Raw genomic sequence first — 5,754 nt, 5'->3', positions numbered from 1 at the left:
TTTGAGAAGGAGTCTTGCTCTGTCCCCCAGGCTGGAGCGCAGTGGTGCGATCTCTGCTCACTGCAAGTTCCGCCTCCCGGATTCACGCCATTCTCCTGCCTCAGCCTCCCAAGTAGCTGGGACTACAGGCACCCGCCACCACGCCCAGCTAATTTTTTGTATTTTTTAGTGGAGACAGGGTTTCACCACACTGGCCGGGCTGGTCTCAAATTCCTGACCTCGTGGTCCACCTACCTCAGCCTGCCAAAGTGCTGGAATTACAGGCGTGAGCCGCCACGCCCAGCCGAGCCCCGTGATATTTCTCCAGATTCGTGGGGGGGCACCTCCTTCCTGCACGTGCGCATGCATGCATATTTGTGTGTGTTTGGTGTCAAAATTAGTATATTTACCTTCTTCAGCAATGAGCAACCTTTTCTCAGAAGTACTCTATGGCAGTTGTCCACTTCTGGGGGTGATTGTGCCATTCTCTCTGCCAGATGGTGACATCTGGGAATGTCTGGGGGTGGGTTCTAGCGTCTAGTGGGCAGAGACCAGGGATGCTGCTACGCAGTGCACCAGCCAGCGCCACACCGAAGAATGACCCAGCCCCACATGTCAGTAGTGTCGTGGTCCAGAACCCCTGCCCTGTGGGGAGCGCTTCCGCATGGGTTAGTTCCTCCAGCAGTTAGCCTGCAAGATGGAGGCACACTTGTCCCAGGCCCCCTTTGCTTTGTGCAATGGTCGGACAGGATTCCGGGGCTGGACTATAGAAGGCATCCGAGGATGGGGAATGAGTGGTGGACCTCACCAGCACATGGGTGCTGGGACTGTGGCTGTGCGTGGTGGCTGTGCTGCTGCAGGTGCCGTGCCCCTCCTGGCAGGCACAGGGCCTTACTTCTTGTGTCACAGGTGTCACAAATGGTCTGGCCTGCAGGAATGACCTGGCCAAGGCCCTGCTGTTTGTCAGATCTGGGGCCAAGACCAGGCCTTGAGTCCAGAAATGAGTCACCTTGAGAAGGGCTTGTAAATGGCAAAAACTCTGTGGCCTTGTAGCTGCCAAGGTTGCAGTGGGAACATGGAGAATTACGTTGTCTTTGTGACAGCATCATGTTGATAACAGTGACATGTATTGAGTGCTTACCTGCAGCAGGGCTATTTACATTAGCATGCCTTTTAATCCTCACAAGTCCTCTGTGAGGTCGATGTCATTATCATCTCCTTTTTACAGATGGAGAAATCGAAGTTAAGTACTTAGCAATGGTCATATGGCCTGCCAGTCAGTGGCAGGCGGTAGGGCTGGGGGCTGAACCCAAGTGTTCTGACCCCAGAGTCCAAGATCCTCAGCACCAGTCTAGTTATCATTCTAAATACTAACTCTAAATCTGAAACATTTCCCAGCTAACCCTGAAAGGAAACTCATCGCCGGGGGCTTTTGTCTGCATACCCCTTACCACCTGGCACTGTAACTGCTGGACTGTGCGTCGGCCTCTTCTGGAAGCTGGGCATGTTGCCTTCTTCTGCACAATGCTCACAGCCTAGCACATTTTTGATGTGTTTAAGCAGTTTGGCTCCCGAGTCTGTGCTCTCAACTACTACCTAAACAGAGTGCTTTTTAAAAATAGCAGAAGCAGGACAAGCCATTTGTGGGGATGTACTCTAAATAAGGCCTGGAAATTCAATTTATAGCCCATGCACTAAAACAGGATTCCACATGATGCAGAGGATGGCCTCTCCTGCCTGCACCTCCAGCCCTTCCTTCTCCTTCCAAGGCCCTGCCAGGGCTGCGGGTCAGAGCGTCCTCACCTTTCAGCCACAGGAATTCGCCTCCTTCTGGAATCAAACTTTCACTTTTCTGCCTGCTCTGCAGGGCTTGGATGAAGGGGAGGCAAGGCAGGGACGGGTGGGGAGATGTTTAAATCTGAGGTGGTGCAAGTTCAGGGTAAGAAATGGAGAGTGAGTGTCGGTTACCTTTTGCATTCCCTGAGACTTGCTTGCCTCACCCTATTCTTGACCTTCCTAAGTGCTGAGCAAGCACGCCATTGTGTGCTCTGGAGTCCCCAAGGCTCCCGATTCCCTGCAGAAAGAAGCAGGACTGCAAGTCATTGACATGGTTAGGGAAGGAGGAGGAAGAAAAAGCCAAAGGAGGGAGAGACAAGTGCAGGAGTCTCGCAGGGACAGGCCCATCCAGAACCGCCGTGGGGCGCAAAGCTGCTTTGTGATGATTAGATCTGCCTACATGTCCCTGGTGGCCAGAAACACTGCCCAGCACTGCCCCATGAAGTGTTCCTATGCGTCTGCTGGGTCTGCTCCCACTGGGTCAGGTCATCTGAGCAACTGTGCTCTGTGTAGCTACAGAATCCACCTGCACCTCTGGCTTCAACTAGTGTTCCTGGCCTCAACTAGCCTGGCCTCTCCTTGACCGCAACTAGCCCCTCATTAGCCTCAGATAGCCCACCTGGCCTCGTCTAGTTCCTCCTGGCCTCAGTTATCCACGCCTTAGCCTGATCTAGCTCCCTGCTCTTCATGGCTTTTCACAGCCCTGACCTGCCCCCTGGATGGCCTGCCTTGTTTATTTATTCATTCTCTTGCCTTTACCTCTGCCTTGGACATTCCTGCATCCCCAAAGCTCTTCTCTTTGCTTCTTTTCCAGTGCACAGTGCCCTCCCTCACTGCCTTGTCTCGCAGGATGAGGGAACAGGATAACACTCAATGAACCCCTACAGCAGGGCCAGGCACCAAGCCAAGGACTTTGCAGAGATGAGCTCAGTGAATCTTCGACAACCACACCAGGCAGAAGGTAGCCTTCCTTCCATTGTACAGATGAGGAGATTGAGACTCAGAAAAGCTAAGAAACCTGTGCAAGATTATAGTTTTAGGAAATAAAAGACATTTCAGCTCCATTCTATCTGTTCCCACAGTCCAGGATCCCTCCCACCCCATGGTCTCCCTCAATAGAAGCACTGACCCCCAAGGCCCAGTGCACACCATCAACATGTGTGGTCAAGTGCATGGAGGAAGAGCCTGAGCTGGGTATGCCTGCTGTGAGATTAGTCACTGGTAAGCCTAGTGGTTGGGTCTGCTGTGACCTGAGAGAACTCACCAGTGCAGGCCAGCCACCCCGTCAGAAAATAACAAGAAACTAGATTGCCTGCACCTAGACTCAACCTCCCAGTGCGTTCCCTGGGTGGTTCAGATTTCCCAAAATGGGACCTTCGTGGGAGGGAGTGTCTGTGGGGGTGAGGCCACACATTTGCATTATAAAGGATCTCTGTCGGAGTGAAGGCTGGGAGCTGAGTTTGCTGCCTTGCAGAAAGCTTCTGGGCCTTCCCATAGCTGGGTCTCCATGGAAATTTGTTTGCCAAGAGAAAGGAGCTATTTTAAGGACATGCAAAGATGAGAACCTGGTAGGCTGGAACTAGGGAAGGTAGCTGTGGGAGAGAGCTTTTCTGAATGACTCACTAATTTCTCTCTTATTAGAGCGGGGAAAATGGTGTGGAAAAAGAATAGAAATCCAGGAAGGAGGAGGAGCCCGTGTCTGACTCTGTCCCTGCAGGTGGCATGGGCTGCTGGCACTGCCCTCCAGGCTGCAGGCAGGTTGGAAGTGCTGGTAAGAGCACTGCTAGAGACTGTCCATCATGAGGGTAACACCTTCCTGTCAGCACAAGCGCTGCTGCTCTCAACCAGCCTTCACGGCATCATGCAGAGAAGGAAAAAAATTACCTCTTAAAAGGAACAGTGGCTGTAGCAGCATCTGCAATCTCAGAGGGTGGTGGAATTCATCCTAGGAATGGAGCACTTTGATGAGGGGAGCTGGTCAATTGACCTGCCTTCTTGGTTAGGGAGCCTGGTGTAGGTGAATTACTTGGAGGTGAATTATGTAGGTGATAAGGAGGTGGGGATGGCTGGGTTCCCCCTCACCCTGCCAGAAGGGGGAAATTGGGTGTTTGGAATGCCTAGAATTGTCAGGAAAGGAGAGACAGGAGAGAGACCTGATCAAGGTGGAACCCAGATGATCATGGCAGCCAAGAGCCTAAGGAGAAAGTGGTCAGGGACTTCTCGGGGTGGGTGCAGGGATGAGAGATGGAAAAGACAAGGATGAAAATTCTTGCATTCCACAGCATTTCCTGTTCTGAGCACCAGGTGGGCCTCAGCTGTCTGACCATGTGCAATCAAAGCCAGGTCCTCACAGCAGCCTTGGGTTTGACTGTGGTGGAGGCACTGCATTTGCTCGAGTGACTAGAACCCAGAGAAGACGAGGGGGAGCATGAGGCGTGCCCCATACAGCTGCTCTCCTACCCGTATCTCCTGAGAACCCACAGAAATGCCGGGGAGCGCCTAGACGTCCATCCTAAGCGGGCATGGGGCCTCAGGCTTGACATTTTCCCTGTGGCGGAGCAGATGATGGCACTTGTGTAGCATGCCAGCCCACCCCGGCAGCCAGTGGGTTCCCTAGGGACCAGGGGCATCCATGCCTGGATCCTCAGCTCTGGTGATGGGGGCTGGGAGGCTAAAGAATGTTGGGTGTCTCCAGCTCTCTCTCCACCCTGGTCCTTGGTCTATTGAGTCAGAGGCTGGGGCCTGGGACTTAGGTCAGGTTCTACATGGACACCAGGCAGTGAGCCTGCAGGGTGGGGACACCTAAGCGGGGGTAGGGAGCTGTGGTCCCAGCAGGCACTCAGTCCTGCCCCTGCTGAGCTCCACGAGCCACTGAGGTGCGGGAGTGAACGGTTTGCTTGGAGGCTGCCAAGACACTGCTCCAGGTCCTGCCTGGAGCTCAGGCCTGGTGTCTGTGAGCAGGAGCAGAGCCCAGGCAGCCCGAGGTGGGGCAGAGGTGCTGTGGAAGTGGCCCGCACTGTGCCTCTGGGCCAGGGGCTACTCCCTGACCTGGGAACCCATGACCTGGGGAGTGCTGACATGTAGTTTTTTGTCTCTGCAGCTTAAGCACTGAAAACTTATAAAAGCTGGGAGGAGCTTGTGGGCCGCAGGACAGCAGGTATGGAGGGGATGCTTGTGGCCTCTGGGTTGCCGCAGGGCGCTTGGAGTGCCAGGAAGATGTGTGGATGGAAGGAGGGAAGGAGTGCCGTTCACCCCTGTCCCTGGTACAGGACCAGCTTCACACTGGCTCTATGGTGTCCCATCTGGTCAGGGCAACACCATCCATCACCACCGCGAACCCTTACCTGCCTCAGTTGTGCCCCGTGTAGGCCCTGCTGTCTAGAAGGGTATCTATGGCTCCGAATGTCAAGAAAAATGCCACATACACAGCTGAGTGAGAAAGGCACAATTTATTGGTCATGCAGACTTCCACCACGGGAATGTGGGGCACATACCCTTCTGCATTCACACATACTGCTGCATTTAGCTCCCTACATTAATTCTGCTATGTTGAAAAAGCAACATAAGGAAAGACATCACCCATCTATTCTCCTAATAACCAATGAAGCAGAGCTGAAAGACACAGAGATAGGAAGAAAAGGCTGCACTATTTCAAGAGCCTGGAATCAAGAGGCCCACCCTCCCTGGCAGCCAGGCTGGAGAGCACGGCTTTCGGGAGCAACAGCAAAGACTCTTCTATCTGCGTGATGGGATACGTGTTGGGGGGCTTGGCTTAACTGTGGCTGGTGATGGCTGCCCACCTCGAGGAGGGCACAGGGAACCTGGCACAGTCCTTGGCATCTCCAGCCCAGGCTGAGGCCAGATCTCTCCACTGGAGAGTAGGAGCTGATTTCCTGCTCCTTCCAACTAAAGAACTGAGAAGCCAGGTAGATCCCTGCT

This window comes from Mandrillus leucophaeus, unplaced genomic scaffold (genome assembly GCF_000951045.1).
Source record: "Mandrillus leucophaeus isolate KB7577 unplaced genomic scaffold, Mleu.le_1.0 Scaffold21, whole genome shotgun sequence".
Lineage (NCBI taxonomy): Eukaryota > Metazoa > Chordata > Mammalia > Primates > Cercopithecidae > Mandrillus > Mandrillus leucophaeus.
The sequence above is the reverse complement of the archived record's forward strand: the minus strand, read 5'-3'. Positions refer to the sequence as shown.